We start from the raw sequence: 16,928 nt of genomic DNA, 5'->3' as shown, positions 1-16,928 counted from the left end.
CCAAGGGCAGCAGTGTTTTATGGAAGAATCTTAGAAACAATGAGTGGGTCTTCAATTAAAAAAAACCCCTTTATTACACAAAAGCTGTCTAGTTAATATGCGCAAGCTGTCTAGTTAATATGTGCTCATATCCTGTATTTGGTCTTCCTGGGTGCAACGAAAATGGCTACAGTTTCATTCTGAAATCATTGTCCATTCCTTTCCAAACATTACCGAATGGCAACACACAATGCCCACCTCTCCTTCCCGCTGCAGAGCTAGAAATAAACATCGTCCTTGTATGTATAGCGTAGTTAACGCTTCAATCAGTGAAGGAGTATCCTTTTATGAAGCTGCTTCTGTCACACTGGAAGTTGAGGAAGGATCAAAGAAATATTAAATTGGTTGAAAAGAGACTGCTGTGTGTGGAGACTGGTTTGACTTTCAGGTTTCTGGTTTGACCTGGTTATAGGAACAGAGATGGATAAGGGAAAAAATACACTGGAATCTAAACACAGCATGAAAAAATTAGCAATGCCACTTGGCAATAAATGTTGCAGGGTTGTAATTGCTGTAGTTTGGACACTGAAACAGTTTAATTGAGAGGGCTTGCCTGTAAAAGTTTTGCAGAAAACCCCAAAGGGAATCCTGGATCATGGCTTCTCGCCACTTCCATTGGACTGCAGGTATCTTCGCACACTACAAGTCCTACTGAGCTGCGATACCACAGCCCATCACCACAGCAAGGGTCTAGGAATAGAGAGATAGATCAGGCACTGCTGTTCACCTGTGACAGCTCTTGATGTAGAAAGTAAGAACAAATATTATAATGCAATGTAGTTAGCATAATAATTGACATATGTACTCCATACTGCCAGCTCAGAAGAAGGAATAATTACTCCATGGACCTTGAAGTTCTGTTTAGGTTTCAAAACCAGGGTGATGCTTGATTTGGATCTTAAAGATTGAGTAGGCATGAAAATTATGAGTTCTTACAAAGTTTGAGTACTACAAATTATGAGTGGTGACATGTGGCAATGTAGTCCCATCATTTAGGGTTTTCTTAGGCCAACACAAAGGTCACATTTGGTTCAGTCAACTGAACCACTGGAAAATGTCATTTTGAATTTTACAAATATAGCCCTCGCCCCACATGCCATCTAAGAAATACCAAAAATTTCATAGCTGTGAGAAATGAGGCAAGTCTTTAACATCAAAGACACAAGACCCACACAGGCAGCAGATTCTGATTGCGAAGCATAAACTTCAGAACAAGAACTGATAAATGTTGTAGAAATGAACTTTCAGTAATTTCACCAATTTATCACAAGGCTCAGTTTAGTGTTTCTCAAACTTATTTTCTCCATCACTCCCTTGGCAAAAAGCCTCAGACTTTCCCCCCTAATTCCTTCTTCTTCTCCTCACAAAATTTCTATTTGTTTGTACACAACTGCAGATCATTTTAACACCTGAGATTATTTCACCTTGCAGGAGTCAGCTTTTGCCCCCTTGGGGTTCATATTGCTCCCCTTTACTGTGTGTGGTTTTAAATGAAGATGCTAGTCTCAAATTTTGTCTCCTAGATTGCTTGTAGCCCAAATTACTTTTTTAAGATTTTTTTTTTTATGTACCATTTTTTAAGTCTTTACTGAATGTGTTACAACATTGTTTCTGTTTTATGTTTTGGTTCTCTGGCTGCAAGGCATGTGGGATCTCAGCTCCCCTACTAAGTATCGAACCAACACCCCACCCCACACTGGAAGACAAAGTCCCAGTCACTGGACTACCAGGGAAGTCCTCAAACCAAATTCTTTTAAAAAGGGGTCTGTATTTTGTTTTGTTGTTTACATGCCTCAAGCATATAAATCGAAACTCACACATTGACTACAATAAAGTCCTTTAATGTGACCCCAAATAGCCATTCAAAGCAAGAAATCTTGTTCAGATTCTTTATGAAACCACTCTCAATTTCTAAAATGTAGTTTTCCAATGAAGACTGTGACTGCCTCTCATTTCTCAGATTTTCTAGCAATACCTCATTTTTGTTGTCACAAGTATCATGAGTAATAATTTTAAAGAACAGACATAGATCAAAAATCCTTCAAGTGGACAGTCCTCCTTTTTTTGGCCATAATTTGCCCTGGCTAACCTCAACTATACAAAATCACAGCATTAGGCAATTAGAGCAATTTCAAAGAACACACACATACTCAAGAACTAAAAAAGAGGCATAATTTTGTTTGGCAAACACAGACTGTGGCCAAAATTGTTCTGTAAAGTATAATGCTTCAAAAAATAGTATACCCACAACTATGCATCATGGGAGCTCTTATGAAAGAAAATAGAGATTGGCTGGGGGAGGGGAGAGCCTCTACAAGAAGATAAAAGGGACGGCTTCCAGGTTTGGCAAAGTTAAATTGGAAGTCATTTGGAAAGGAGATGCGCTGAGGACTTCAAATACATGGGAAGCTAACCCCTCTTCCCTGGACATATTTAGGATCTGAGGAGCAAAGGGCTTTAGATCCCTTCCCAGGATAAAACCAGCATGCACACGAGGGGCTTCAACAAAATGCAGATGGAGCTCAAGAACCCCCAGAGATGAATGTCCTGGGAACTAAAGCAAGAACATCAGCAAAGCATGGAGGACACTCGACAAAGACATCCTCAAATTTCACCATCATAGCTTGACTCACATGCACCAGAATTTTACAGCTGCAGGCAGAAGATTTTGCCAGTTTTGTACACCAATCACTGAAATGACACATCATTAAAATGATTAATTAAAAAAAAACTATGAATAAAATAATTTAGATGTGTTGCCCAGGAGTAACAGAAATTAGGATGAAGGGCTGAGGAGGGACGGATCTGTCACCTTGTCCGTGAGAGTGTTTACCAGAAAAAAAATCAGGTTGCAATGTCTAGAGAAGGGGGCCACAAGCAAACTGTGCCTCAGTGGTCTCCCCTCCCCTTGGCTTCCTCTGTCATCACCAGATCTCTCTGCCATCCCCACTAGATCTATCCTTCAGCCCTCAGGCACCTGCCCTCTTGACTCCTGGATGAAAGAAAGCTACCATCTGAGACCCACTGACATGACTGATCTATAAACTTTCCATTGGTCTAGGACTTAAGGTTTGCAAAGTGCTGTCCTAAATGGATGGTGGATGTGCACAAATAAAAGGCTCCATGGGAAAATAATGATGAGAAACTAGGATGAATACATTTATACATAGTTGCTATTGTTGTTTAGTTGCTCAGTTGTGTCTGACTCTTGAGATCCACGGACTGTAGCCTCCCAGGCTCTTCTGTCCATGGGATTTCCCAGGCAAGAAGTCTGGAGTGAGTTGCCATTTCCTTCTCCAGGGGATCTTCCTGATCCAGGGATCAAACCTGTATCTCCTGCATTGGCAGGTGAATTCTTTACTGCTGAGCCACTAGGGAAGCCCTTAAACATCTTTATCAATATGCTATCAAGAACTGGATTCTTCAAGAGAAGCATATGGTATAGTTTCCTAACATTGGGAGATAATTTGAGAAATGCTAAAATGCACCATTGTATTTTACCTTTACACTGACTAATGGAGGCTGTTATTTGTTAATACTCATTTAAAGTTAGGGGTATAAATAACTTTGGTAAGCAAAAAAATCAACACCAAAACAAACAAAAAAACCCAAAACAACAACAAAACGCCCTCTGTAGTCACTTGGGCTCTATATGAATATTCAGTTTATTAAGTCTGACAAATTTGAAAAACTTGGCTTTCTTTTAGTTTTTCAATTCAACCTATAGTTCTTGATCATCTCTCTGTATATCTATGATTAATACTATGAGAATAAGATCAATTTCACCTGCATAAAAATACCAATAAATTAATTCAATTTGAACAGACTAAAATCACCTTAAACCATCAACTATATTTAAAATTTAGTTAAACTCCTCTAAATGTCTTTTTTGTTTTTATAAATTTAATTATTGTCTTAAGTGACTCAACTATATGACAGTGTACACGTATGAGCTTAACTTTCAAAAACTTTCTAAACCCTTACAGCCAATATTTATATAATGCTTACTTTATGCCAGATAATGTTCTAAGTTTTTCATTTATTTAATCCTCAAATCAGTCCCATGAGGTAGCTATCCTAATTTTTAATTCTGTCTAATTAAAAACTGTTCTAATTTATGTTTTACAGGTTGAGGAAACTGAAGTACTGAAATCTTGAATAACTTGCTGGAAGTCACACTGATAATAAGTGACAAAGTGCTCATTAGTTTAATATAATAAACTTAACAGTAAAATAAATCAAATTATTTTAGTCATGCTGATACTCCTAACTTAAATTCTCTAGAAACTTTCACTTAAAAATGACAAAACTGACTGATTCTCTCCAACATACAAATACCTTAAACAACAAACAGATTATTTGGAACTTAAAATCATCTTTTAATTCTAAGTTTGATATTTATTTCTAAGTGTTTGTAGAGTTTACAAGACCTAAATGAAGAAGAGATTTCCATCTCAGTCAATTCACAAATTCAGGATCACAATACAGTTACTTCTCAACCAGAAACCAGAATGAGAACATGGGGCCAGGGAGCAAAAAGCTTCCAGATGACCCTCCAAGCATCACAGTGAGAATGTCAGGTCATTTATTTTAGTACTGCCCACGGAGCATTGTGTTCAACTGAAATTGCAACCTACTTCTGAAATTATAACCTACTCTACTGGTGTGTGAGTATGTGTGTGTGTGAGAGAGAGAGAAAGAGAGAGAGTCTAAGGAATGCTTGGTTGGATTTACATGCTTTTTTTAAATTTAAATTTATTTATTTTAATTAGACGCTAATTACTTTACAATATTGTATTGGTTTTGCCTAACATCAACATGAATCCGCCACGGGTGTACATGCTTTTTTTTTTTAAACCATCTCATTGATTTCATTGATTTTCATGTGTTTCCTTTCAGTAACAACTCTACAGTCCTCCTCCTCATCAGCAGTTTGCAAATAAGGAAGCTGAGGAGCAGAGAATTAATTAATTTGCCCAGGGTCCAGCAGGGGATAAACAGTAGAGCCGAGGTTCTAAGCCCAGGTCTTCTACGTCCCAATCCACTTGTTGTTGCTGTTGTTCAGTTGCTAGGTTGTGTCGAGTGCTAAGTCGACTCTGCCAGCCCCTGGACTGCAGCACAACAGGCTTCCCTGTCCTTCACTGTCTCCCGGAGTTTGCTCAGATTCATGTCCACTGAGTCAGTGATGCTATCTGATCATCTTATCCTCTGCTGCCTTCTTCTCCTTTTGCTGTCAGTATTTCCCAGAATCAGGATTTCAATCCAGAAACTTGCCCAGAATTGGTTCATAGTCCACCTGTTGTGCTGTTCAGGCTGAACTTGGAACCTGCTGTGCAATAGTTCTGCACCTCATGTTGAAATTATATTCCCCAACTTCTTTCTTCTGGCTGTGCCTTTGAAAATATTCACAGTTACTATTAGGTCATTCATTATTTCATCAGCCAGTCACAACATTTACTGGGCTGCTGTCAAACACTGGGCACTGCTTTTGGCACTTCCAATGTTGTGAGACCAAAGTATTAATTTATATTGAGAGAAGGGTTAGGCTGTTTTTAAACAGAGCCATCACTACTGTACTTGACAGGGTTTTTTTTCCCCCCAAAGTAACAGGAATCCTACTTAAATAAAATTGAGAACAAATGGATTTATCTGTATAACTGAAAACTCTGTGAGTAGGAAGCCAAACATTCACGCATGGCTGGATCAGAAGCCTAAAGGATGTTACAAAGTCTACCTCCCTTGCTCTTAAAATCTGTTTCCACACATTCTCTGTCTCCAAGTCTCAATTTGCTACATTTTGAGTTCTGGCCTGATTTTTTCCTGCTGCTGACTTCTTCTACTTAGCAAATGAAAGTGACTGCAGATCTTACGTGCCTCTCCCTTTCATCTTGTGATTTTAAAAGGAGCAAGAGCATCTCTTCTAAATGTTCTTGGAGAAGAAATCTTGGAAAGAACATTAGTTGACCCATCTCTTTGAGCCATGTGCCCAGTGCTGAATGAATCATGGTAACCAGGGGTTTGGAGAGTCCTGGGCCACAGGCCCTGGAGTAGAACCATGCCTGCCTAAGCCACTTGGAATGGTAAAGGTGAGATGATGGGCAGGCAAGCGTCTCGAACCACATGTGTATTCTTATGTCTCTGCCTCCCTCCATCCCTCTCTTCTTTCCTTCCTTTAACAGTCATTGTTATCTATCATAATAATATAATTATAATACTATTATCTATTAATATATATTATATAACATATATAAACTATATTTAATATATAACTAAGATTAAGCTTCAGAAAAAGGAATATGACAAGACTGTATATTCTCACCCTGTTTACTTAACTTATAGGCAGAGCACACTATGAAAAATACCAGGCTAGATGAGTTACAAGCTGGAATCAAGATTGCTGGGAGAAATATCAACAACCTCAGATATGTAGATGATACCTCTAGTGGAAGAAAGTGAAGATAAACTAAAGAGCCTCTTGATTAGGGTAAAAGAGGAAAATGAAAAAGCCAGCTTAAAACTCAAAATTATTTTAAAAAGTAAGATCGTGGCATCCAGCCCCATCACTTCATGGTAAATAGAAGGGAAAAAAGTGGAAGCAATGATAGATTTCCTCTTCTTGGGCTCTAAAATCACTGTGGATGGTGTCTGCAGGCTTGAAATTAGAAGACGGTTGCTTCTTGGAAGGAAAGCTATGACAAATCTAGACAGTGTATTAAAAAGAAAGGCATCACTTTGCTGACAAAGATCCATATAGTCAAAGCTATAGTCTTTCCAGTAATCATGTATGGATGTGAGAGTTGGATGATAAAGAAGACAGAGCACCAAAGAATTGATGCTTTTGAACTATGGTGTTGGAGAAGACTCTCGGGAGTCCCTTGGACAGCAAGGAGATCAAACCAGTCCATCCTAAAGGAAAGAAACCCTGAATACTCATTGGACAGACTGATGCTGAAGCTGAAGCTCCAACACTTTGGCCACCTGATGCGAAGAGCTGACTCATTGGAAAAGACCCTGATGCTGAGAAAGATTGAGGGCAGAAGGAGAAGAGGGTGACAGAGGATGAGACGGTTGGATGGTATCACCAATTCAATGGACATGAACTTGGGCAAACTCCAAGAGATGGTGAGGGGCAGGTAAGCCTGGCATGCTGCAGTCCATGGGGTCACAAAGAGTAGTACATGAATTGGTGACTGAACAACAACAACAAAAGCTTCAGAGATGCAAAGTTATATATATTTCCTTCCTGACTCTATTTGCATTAAGTAGCATAATATATTACTATTATATATTACATAATATGTTACTATTATAATCATACAGTTATAATAGATATCATTAATATAATATTACATATAATATATAACTATATTATATAAAATAATTATATGTATATATGTTATGTCTAAATATAACATATTTGTATTGTATTATATTACAAGGGAATGGGGGAAAAGGAAATGGCAACCCACTCCAGTACTCTTGCCTGGAGAATCCTAGGGATGGAGGAGCCTGGTGGGCTGCTGTCTATGGGGTCGTACAGATTCGGACACGACTGAAGTGACTTAGCAGCAGCAGCAGCACAAGGGAAGGGAGTCTGTGAAGACTCTGAGGTGGGCAGGACCATGGTGATTTACATCATGCAAGAGGCCTGTGTTGTTCTGAGCATGGAAGAATGGAGACAAGAGCATGAGCCGGGGGTTGGCAGGAGAACATCAGGGGCCAGATCACGCAGGATCTTGAGAAGTCAGGATGAGCCTCTGTGGCTTTATAGAGACAGTGCCCTACTAGTATTGAGGTTGTGTAATCCAAAGGAATGAAATTAACGGCAGGAATTTCTGGCCATTAGAAATGTGGAATGGGAAGACAACAAGATGTCAGGTTATTTAAGGGCCCCTGGGTCTTCAGCGTTCTGCAAATCAGTCTATGTAGCTGGCATCTGGCAGGGAAGCAGTTGTTGCTTAGGTAGGGGTTCTGTCCTCAGTCTTTCTCAGCACATTCAGTTCAGTTTGTAAGGACGTGTGACTCGGGTTGGTATATTTTAATCTGAAGCAAAGTGTGCACTGCTTTTCAATTTTGAAAAAAATGAAAATGCCCTGAACTATCTTTATTGCACCACTTTATCTTCTATCTTCTGCCAAGATAACATCTGTTCATCCTTGGATATAAGCTCAACCATCACTTCTTTTGAAAGCCTTCCCTGATATCTTGTCTGGATCAAGATCCATCTGCCACATACTCTTTACCATAGTTCTCTTGCAGAGCACTTAGAGTTACTAAACACGTACTTGTGTAACGCTGCTGCTGCTGCTAAGTCACTTCAGTCGTGTCCAACTCTGTGCAATTCCGTAGACAGCAGTTTACCAGACTCCGCCATCCCTGGGATTCTCCAGATGAGATTATAATAAAAACTTATCACACGAGCTTGTAAACTTTATGTGTGCAATGACTATATACCCCCAGTGCTGAACACATAGTAGGTGATCAATAACTATCTGTTAATAAGTGAATAATCTTAACTTTTCTGGGGTATATTTATTTTTTCATATTTACATTTAAATCTGGTGACGTTTTGTGATTGTGCTTGGTTTGCAGTTGAAGACTTTCTCAAAATGGGCTCTCAACAGTATTTGCTGAAAGGCACTAAATAAAGAAAAATAAATCAAGGCTGTTTTTAGAATGCCTGAACCATGTAACTTTTTACATATAATTTGATTAAGAGATCAAAAGTACAGAAGAAATATCCGAGTAATCTCCTTTTGAATTCCGCTCTTTGTAAAGTCACACGTTCATGACCTTTGTTCCTGTCTCTGAATCCCTCTGTCAGAAAAATGCCTGCTGTTTCAACCCTGAAGGGGGATGAGGCATGGGGAAGAAGGGACAGAACCTCTGAGCCAAGTAATAACCTCTCTTTCAGCAAATACCGTAATATGCTATGGCTCAGCTCTTGCCTGGAAAAATCTTCTCAGACATTTTTATTTACTAACTGTTCAGTGTTTAAATGATTCTTCATGGAAGAAAATTGAGCACACACACAAACACACACACACACCACACACATTTCCCATTTGCTAAAGATGTCTCTCATGTTTAGCTCCTGTGCCTAACCATAACTTTCACAATTTTACATTATCCTTGAACTTTCAGTTTCCTCTTGAATAAACAGGCCCAGACCTCCAGCAGTAGCTGTTTAGGACGGCACTGTGGCTACTAGGAGACGAGATTTCAGTGATGCTAAAATATTCATGGCATTTGGACTCATAATGGTTGTACTATTCTAGAAGGGGAATCTTGAAGATGAGTTGACATAGCTCCATCAGCAAACATCCCACCGGATGTTTTCTTAAGCATTTTGAACAAAGTTCAACTGCCCTTTGAGAAAGAAAGCACATTTCTTTCTCATTTATAATTTTTGGAAAGATACCAACCCCCAAATTCTGAGAGTTCATTAGAGGAAAAACTGCCCAAATATAACAATACTTTGTTTGTCCTTTAATCCATAGAACCACATAGTTATTTTTTAAGTATCTCGGCAATTAATTACTACCATTTCTTGAGGAAGGCAGGAAATACTAGCCACATTTTATAGCTATTATAACAGAAACAGGAAGGATTTACTCTTCTGAGATTAACAGCCTTCCTGGAAGAAGGTTAGCTTCTTGGAGAATGTGTTAATAATTTAAGATCATGGTTAATTTTAGCCCTGTACAAGAACAGCAGAATTCAAACTGACCAAGATAGACTTTTATGTTTGCAAATACAGGTTGTCTTGTGAGGTTTGCTTAAAAAGATGAAGGACCTAGTGATTAAGAAAACTTGGAATAGTTATGTGGAAAATATTTATACTTCACTGAATTACACTTACACATTTATCTTACTTTTCCTTAGGCCACTGCAGCTTATAGTGCACTGCAAATCGTAAACAAAGTAATAGTTTTCAAAGATAGCCCCTTTCCAGCAGTATCAATGAAACCTGAGTAGTCTAAAATATTTTATTCCAGTTTAAGCAGTGTTTGCTTTTTCCCATGTATGCAGGAGTAGCTAAGGGGTTCGTCTTTTTCAGTTTTGTGGTAATCAGCCTTGTTGGTTCTAAATGTTCAGGGATTAGATTCCCTCCCAGCACTTCCAATCTCTGGCAACCACTGAAGTTTTCTCCATCTCCCTAGTTTTGCCTTTCCCAGAATGTCATGTATTTGATATCATAAAATATGGAGGCTTTTCAGATTGACTTCTTCCACTTAGTAATATGGGTTTAAGGTTCTTCCATGTCTTTTCATGGCTTGATAATTCATTTCTTTTTAATGCTGAAGAATTTTCTATTTTCAGGATATGCCATAGTTTATCCATTTACCTCCTAAAGGACATAAACATCTGTGTGTGGGCTCATCTGGGTGGTGAGGTGGGGTGGGGCGGGGGTGGGGGGCACTTTTGTATGTACATAAGTTTTCAACTCCTTTGGGGTTAATACCAAGGACGGTGATTACTGGATTGTATGATAAGTATATGTTTAGTTTTGTAAAGAAACTGCCAAACTCTCTTCCAGTGTGGATACACCATTTTGCATTCCCCAGCAGTGGATAAGAACTCCTGTCACTCCATATCCTTGCTAGGAATTGGTGTTGTCAGTGTTCTGGATTTTGGTCATTCTAATAGGTGTTAATTTATATTTATGATTCATTCTCATTGATGTGAGGTTTATTTTTTTCCCTTGTCTGTGTAATAATTTATTGTTGGATTGCCACTTTAAACATTGTTTCATCTCTTGATAGGTTTTTGGGTTGTCAATAATGTGTTTAATACTCTGATGGTTCTCTTGTGAACATTCATGTTCTGTGCAGTTCTCTGTACAGAAGTGCAAGTGTTTCTCTAGGGTATATGTGTTAGGAGTGAAATAGCTGTTGCAGAGTCAGTTCAATATTACTAGGTGAGGCTCAGTTGTCTTCCAAAGTTGATCCTATATACATTCACCTATAATGGAGGAGAATTCCTTTTGGTTAGTCTTATCAACCCTGCCGCTAAGTCGCTTCAGTCATGTCCGACTCTGTGCGACCCCATACACGGCAGCCCACCAGGCTCCCCCATCCCTGGGATTCTCCAGGCAAGAACACTGGAGTGGGTTGCCATTTCCTTCTCCAATGCATGAAAGTGAAAAGTGAAAGTGAAGTCGTGCAGTCGTGTCCGACTCTTCGTGACCCCATGGACTGCAGCCTACCAGGCTCCTCCGTCCATGGGATTTTCCAGGCAAGAGTACTGGAGTGGGGTGCCATTGCCTTCTCCATATCAACCCTTAGTCTGACATTTATCATTTTTCCAAGTTAGTTTAATGTTATATCATTATTAGCAAAGTTGAGTATTTTTCACATTTTTATTGGTCATTTATGTTTCCAGTGAAATGTCTCTTCATGTCCTTTGCCTTTGTTTTGTCTTTTTCTTATAAACCTGAAGAAGTGGTTTACAATTTACATGCTTTGAGTTTTACTTAAGAAATTCTTCCCAACTGTAGCCTCATAAAATTTCTCCTATATATTTTTCTAAAAGTTTTGTCTTTGACATTTAAGTCCTGAATCCACTTGGAATTGTTTTCATGTATATTTTGAGGTAGAGATCCATTTCCCTTTCTCCCCACATGGATATTTTGTTTTCAGTACCTTTACTGAGTGGGAGTCCTTTCTTTCCCCATTTGTGTGCAATACACCTCTGCCCTGCTTCTATTTCCATGAATTTTGTGTTATTCCCAAGCCCTGTATTTGATTCCATTAGAAAATTTGTCCATGAGCAAAGAGCATCTGCTATCACAGTCTTATTTAATATAACTCGAATTTTTTTTATATCTAGTAAGTCATTTTCCTCTGGCTAACTAACTCCTCAGGAATGGTTTAGCTCTTCTTGGTCCTTTACCTTTCATATAAATTAAACATTTATTTAAAAAATCCTATTGAATTTTAATTTGGTCTTATATTAATTTATAGATTAACTTAAATAGAATTGAAATAGATGTCTTTAAGCTCATATTCTATGATCATGCTAAATCTTTCCATTATATAGACCTTCCTTGAAATGCTATAATGGTTTGATAAATTTCTCCAAAATAGTCTTATACATAGTTTACTAGCTTTAATCTTAGGTGCTTTATATTTTCAGCTGCTATTAGAAATTATTTTTTAAATTTCTTGCCTAACATTTTCTTTCCAAAATATAGAAACACAATGGACTCATGTGTGTATCAATTCTATATCAACCTTGTTAAAATCTCCAGTGAATTCTAATAATAGTTTGTCCACTTATAATTTTGGGGTTTTTTTGTGTATAATCACAGAACCTGTAAAAATATTATTTATTCCTTTTTGAAATTATACATTTGCTTTTTATATTTTTGTGTAGTCCAAGAGATCATCTCTCTCTGTCAATATAAAGACATGCTTTTGAGGTTTGTTTGGTGATAATGTGAACCAAAATATTAAGACTATGAAATGGTATTTGGGAAAAAAGTTTAAACTACTGAAAAAAATATGGTGCTGTTGTAGGACTCCTCAGGTTCTATTTATTATTTATGACAATTTGGTACTTTTAAAATCTAGGAATTTATTTCAGATAAATTTTCAATATTTTTACTCAAAGTTGTTTGTAATTTTATCTTTTATGTCTTTGTGTTGTCTCTAATTGTAATACCTTTATTATGAAGTAATAAGCAGTTTTGAGTATTTAAAAATATATAGTAATATTATTTAACAAATAAATACAGATTTTTTAAAAGTTTTTTTTTTCTTGTTTTAAATTTCTAAAACTAGATAAATAAATGTCTGAATATAAAGATGTTTGAAACTTTTTGAGATGCTATATAGGCTTATGTATGATGAATTTATATATATGTGTGTGTATGTGGGTGTATATATACATATATACATGCACATATTTCATTGTGGCAAAGAATATATATTTGCAATGATGGGGTATAATGTTCTACATATGTCCATTAGATCAATCTTGTTAATTGTGTTATTTGTATAAAGTGTTAGTCACTCAGTTGTGTCCAACTCTTTGTGACCCCATGGACTGTAGCCCACCAGGCTCCTCTGTCCATGGTATTCTCCAGCAAGAATACTGGAGTGGGTTGACGTTCCCTTCTCCAGGGGTTATTTGTATAGTCTTATTGATATTGATTATCTGCTTGTATATCAATATTTATAGAAGCATTAAAATGTTCAATATTCACAGTTTATTTGTCAATTTCTTATGTAGATATATCAATATTTTCTCTTTATATTTTGAAAGTCATCATAAATCCATTTAAGTTTAAAATCACTATATAATCCTCAGGAATTAAAGATTTATAATTATGTGATGACCCTCTTTATCACTAACATTGCTTTTTGCTCTAAAATACATTTTCTGTATTATTTTGTTGTTATTCAGTCGCTAGATCATGTCTAACTCTGTGACTCCATTAACTGCAGCATGTCAGGCTCCCCTGTCCTTCACTATCTCCCTGAGTTTGCTCAAATTCATGTCTATTGAGTCAGTGATGATCTAACCATTTCATCCTCTGCCTCCCCATTCTCCTATTGCCTTCAAGTTTTCCCAGCATCAGGGTCTTTTCCAGTGAGTTTGCTTTTTGCATCAGGTGGCCAAAGTATTGGAGCTTCAACATCAGTCCTTCCAATGAGTATTCAGGGTTGATTTCCTTTAGGATTGACTGGTTTGATCTCTTTGCAGTCCAATGGACTCTCAAGAGTCCTCTCCAGCACCACAATTCAAAAGCATCAATTCTTTGGCACTCAGCCTTCTTTATGGTCCAGCTCTCACATCTGTACATGACTTCTGGAAGAACCATAGCTTAGGCTATATGGACCTTTATCGGCAAAATGATGTCTCTGCTTTTTAATATGCTGTCTAGGTTTGCCATAGTTTTCCTTCCAAAGAGCAAGAACCATTTAATTTCATGGCTGCAGTCACCATCCACAGTGATTTTGTAACTCCAGAAAATAAAATCTGTCACTACTTCCACTTTTTCCTCTTCTATTTGTCATGAAGTGATGGGACCAGATGCCATGATCTTCGTTTTTTGAATGTTGAGTTTCAAACTACTCCATTTCTTCTAAGGGATTCTTATCCAGAGTGGTAGTTATAATGGTCACCTGAATTAAATTCACCCATTCCTATCCATTTTAGTTCCCTGATTCCTAAGATGTCGATGTTCAATCTTGCCATCTCCTGCTTGACCACAGGCAATTTATCTTGATTCACAGACCTAAAAGTCCAGGTCTTATGCAATATTGTTTTTTACAGCACTGGACTTTACTTTTACCACCAGACACATTCACAACTGAGCATCATTTCTGCTTTGGCAGGGTGCTTCATTCTTTCTGAAGCTACTAGTAATTGCTCTCTGCTGTTTCCCAGTAGCTGTATTGAATACCTTCCAATCTAGAGGGCTCATTTTCTGGTGTCATATCTTTTTGCCTTCTCATACTATTCATGGGGTTCTCGCAGCAATAATACTGGAGAGGTTTGCCATTTGCTCCCCTGGTGGACTACGTGTTGTCAGGACTCTTCACTATGACCCATGCATCTTGGGTGGCCCTGCATGGCATGGCTTATAGCTTCATTGAGTGACACTAACCCCTTCATCACAACAAGGTTATGATCCACGAAGGGGTTCTGTGTTACTAATATAACTAAATTAGACTTGCTTTGATTTATATCTACATAGCATCTGTTTCCGGAGAAGGCAATGGCACCACACTCCAGTACTTTTGCCTAGAAAATCCCATGGACGGAGGAGCCTGGTAGGCTGCAGTCCATGGGGTCGCTAGAGTCAGACACGACTGATCGACTTCCCTTTCACTTTTCAATTTCATGCATTAGAGAAGGAAATGGCAACCCACTCCAGTGTTCTTGCCTGGAGAATCCCAGGGACGGGAAGCCTAGTGGGCTGCCGTGTATGGGGTCGCACAGAGTCAGACAGGACTGAAGCGACTTAGCAGCAGCAGTCGCATATGTTTCATCATTTTTAAATTTAAACTTTTGTTTCCTATAAATAATATAAAGTTAGATTTTATTAGTCAGTCTAACAATCTTTGATTTTCAAGAAGAAATCATTTTGTTTACATATAGATCAAATCCAAGTCTCCCACATTGCAGGCAGATTCTTTATCATCTGAGCCATCAGAGAAGTCTGAAGAATACTGGAGTGTATATTTGGATTAACTGCTACCATCTTATTTTCTACTTTCTATTTGCTGACTCTAATTTTTTTCTCTCTTGCCATTTTAATTGATTGATATTTTCTTCTTCTACCATTTAATATTTTCTCTGATATTTTGGTGGAGAAGGAAATGGGAACCCACTCTAGTATTCTTGTCTGGAGAATTCCATGGACAGAAGAGCTTGGTGGGCTACAGTTCATAGGGTCGGAAAGAGTTGGACACAACTAAAGCAACTGAGCATCTGATAGTTTGGGAGACATAAACTATTTTTCTATAGTTTTCTAAAGATTATAGTTTTAATACAAATTATTTTAAAAGTTTTAACACTGCATTTAAAAATACTAGAGTAACCTATTAAATTGTAAAGCTAAATATCTTTATTCTTCTGAATACTGTAAGTATCTTAAAGTGGCTTAACTCCAGTCATCCATTCAAGATAGTGATAATGCTTCATTCAATTCAATCTTGAATTTTTATTCCCACAATGATTCATTGTTAAAGTTTCATACATGTCTATTAAATTATATTTTTTCATATACTTACATTTTCATAGCTCACTATTCATCTCATATCTCAGATCTTTGTCTTTAAGGACATCTTTTAGAAGTTAAAATCATTATTTGCATAATAATCTCTGTTTTCATTTATCTGAAGTTGCCTTTGACCTTTTTCTTAAAAGATGGTTTTATTGGCTATAGTAAATGGTTTATATTCTAAATGCCATTACTTCTTTTTCCCAGCACTTTGACTGTATAACTGCACTTTCTATAACTTTTATAATTTGAATCATGGCCCCAGTTCTATAGACCATTTTGATCTCAGACCAAGGTAGAATTACAATTTGATGACATATATTTTTGTGACATACATTTTTTCCTTTCCTCTAGTCCCACCAACAAACTTCATGGAAATCTAGCTTCTCCTTCAAAGTCTCCATGCTGTTCCTGGGAACTCCCTGGGGATGTCTCATGTGGGCCCACAAGCAAGTCACTTTTCTGATCATCTTGTTCTTCAGTCTTAAGTCGTGCGACACTTAGAGACCCCATGGAATGCAGCACACCAGACTTCCCTGTCCTTCACTGTCTTGCCGATCCTGCTCACAGTGCTAATTGTCTCGCTGTATCTCACTGTGTGCGCTGTTCTCTGAACTTATGGTAGGCAAGCCAGGAGCCAAGAGGCTGGAAGAAAGTGCAAGGAGCGGTAGGAAGTGCAGATGCATTTATTCTCTACTGGCTGCAACAGCAGCCAGTAGCAACAGGCATAAACAACATAACCACACACAACGCTTCAGGGCTTTTCCAGCTGAAGCTTATAAATATACTTACAGACCAAATGTGGCCCCCTAGCCAAACAAGTACCCCATGATGTGCATGCACAGTGCTATGAATGATCTCAGCTGTTACATAACCATCCAAAGTCACTGTTTACCGAACATGGGGAGAGGGTGTGAGGATGTGGTGTGAGAGAGCCTGACTGGTGCCATCTTGCTAATTTCCCCGCATTCACTATCTCCCAGAGTTTACTCAAATTCATGTCCATTGAGTATGTGATTCCATCCAACCATCTCATCCACTGTTGCCCCCTTTTCCTCCTGCCCTCAATCTTTCCCAGCATCAGGGTCTTTTCCAATAAGTTGGCTCTTTGCATCAGGTGGCCAGGGTATTGGAACTTTAGCTTCAGCATCAT

The 16,928-nt window shown here is 38.0% G+C and overlaps 1 long non-coding RNA gene across 1 annotated transcript in view; it reads left to right on the top strand.

Moving 5' to 3' along the window:
- LOC133260231 (uncharacterized) overlaps nt 1–16,928 on the top strand; it is a 72,418-nt gene that overhangs the window by 19,989 nt on the left and 35,501 nt on the right. The gene's annotated exons all lie outside the window — the stretch shown is intronic.

Source organism: Bos javanicus, chromosome 14 (assembly GCF_032452875.1).
Source record: "Bos javanicus breed banteng chromosome 14, ARS-OSU_banteng_1.0, whole genome shotgun sequence".
In the NCBI taxonomy this organism is placed as follows: Eukaryota; Metazoa; Chordata; class Mammalia; order Artiodactyla; family Bovidae; genus Bos; species Bos javanicus.
Note: the sequence above shows the minus strand (reverse complement) of the source record. Positions and strands in the feature narration are given on the sequence as shown.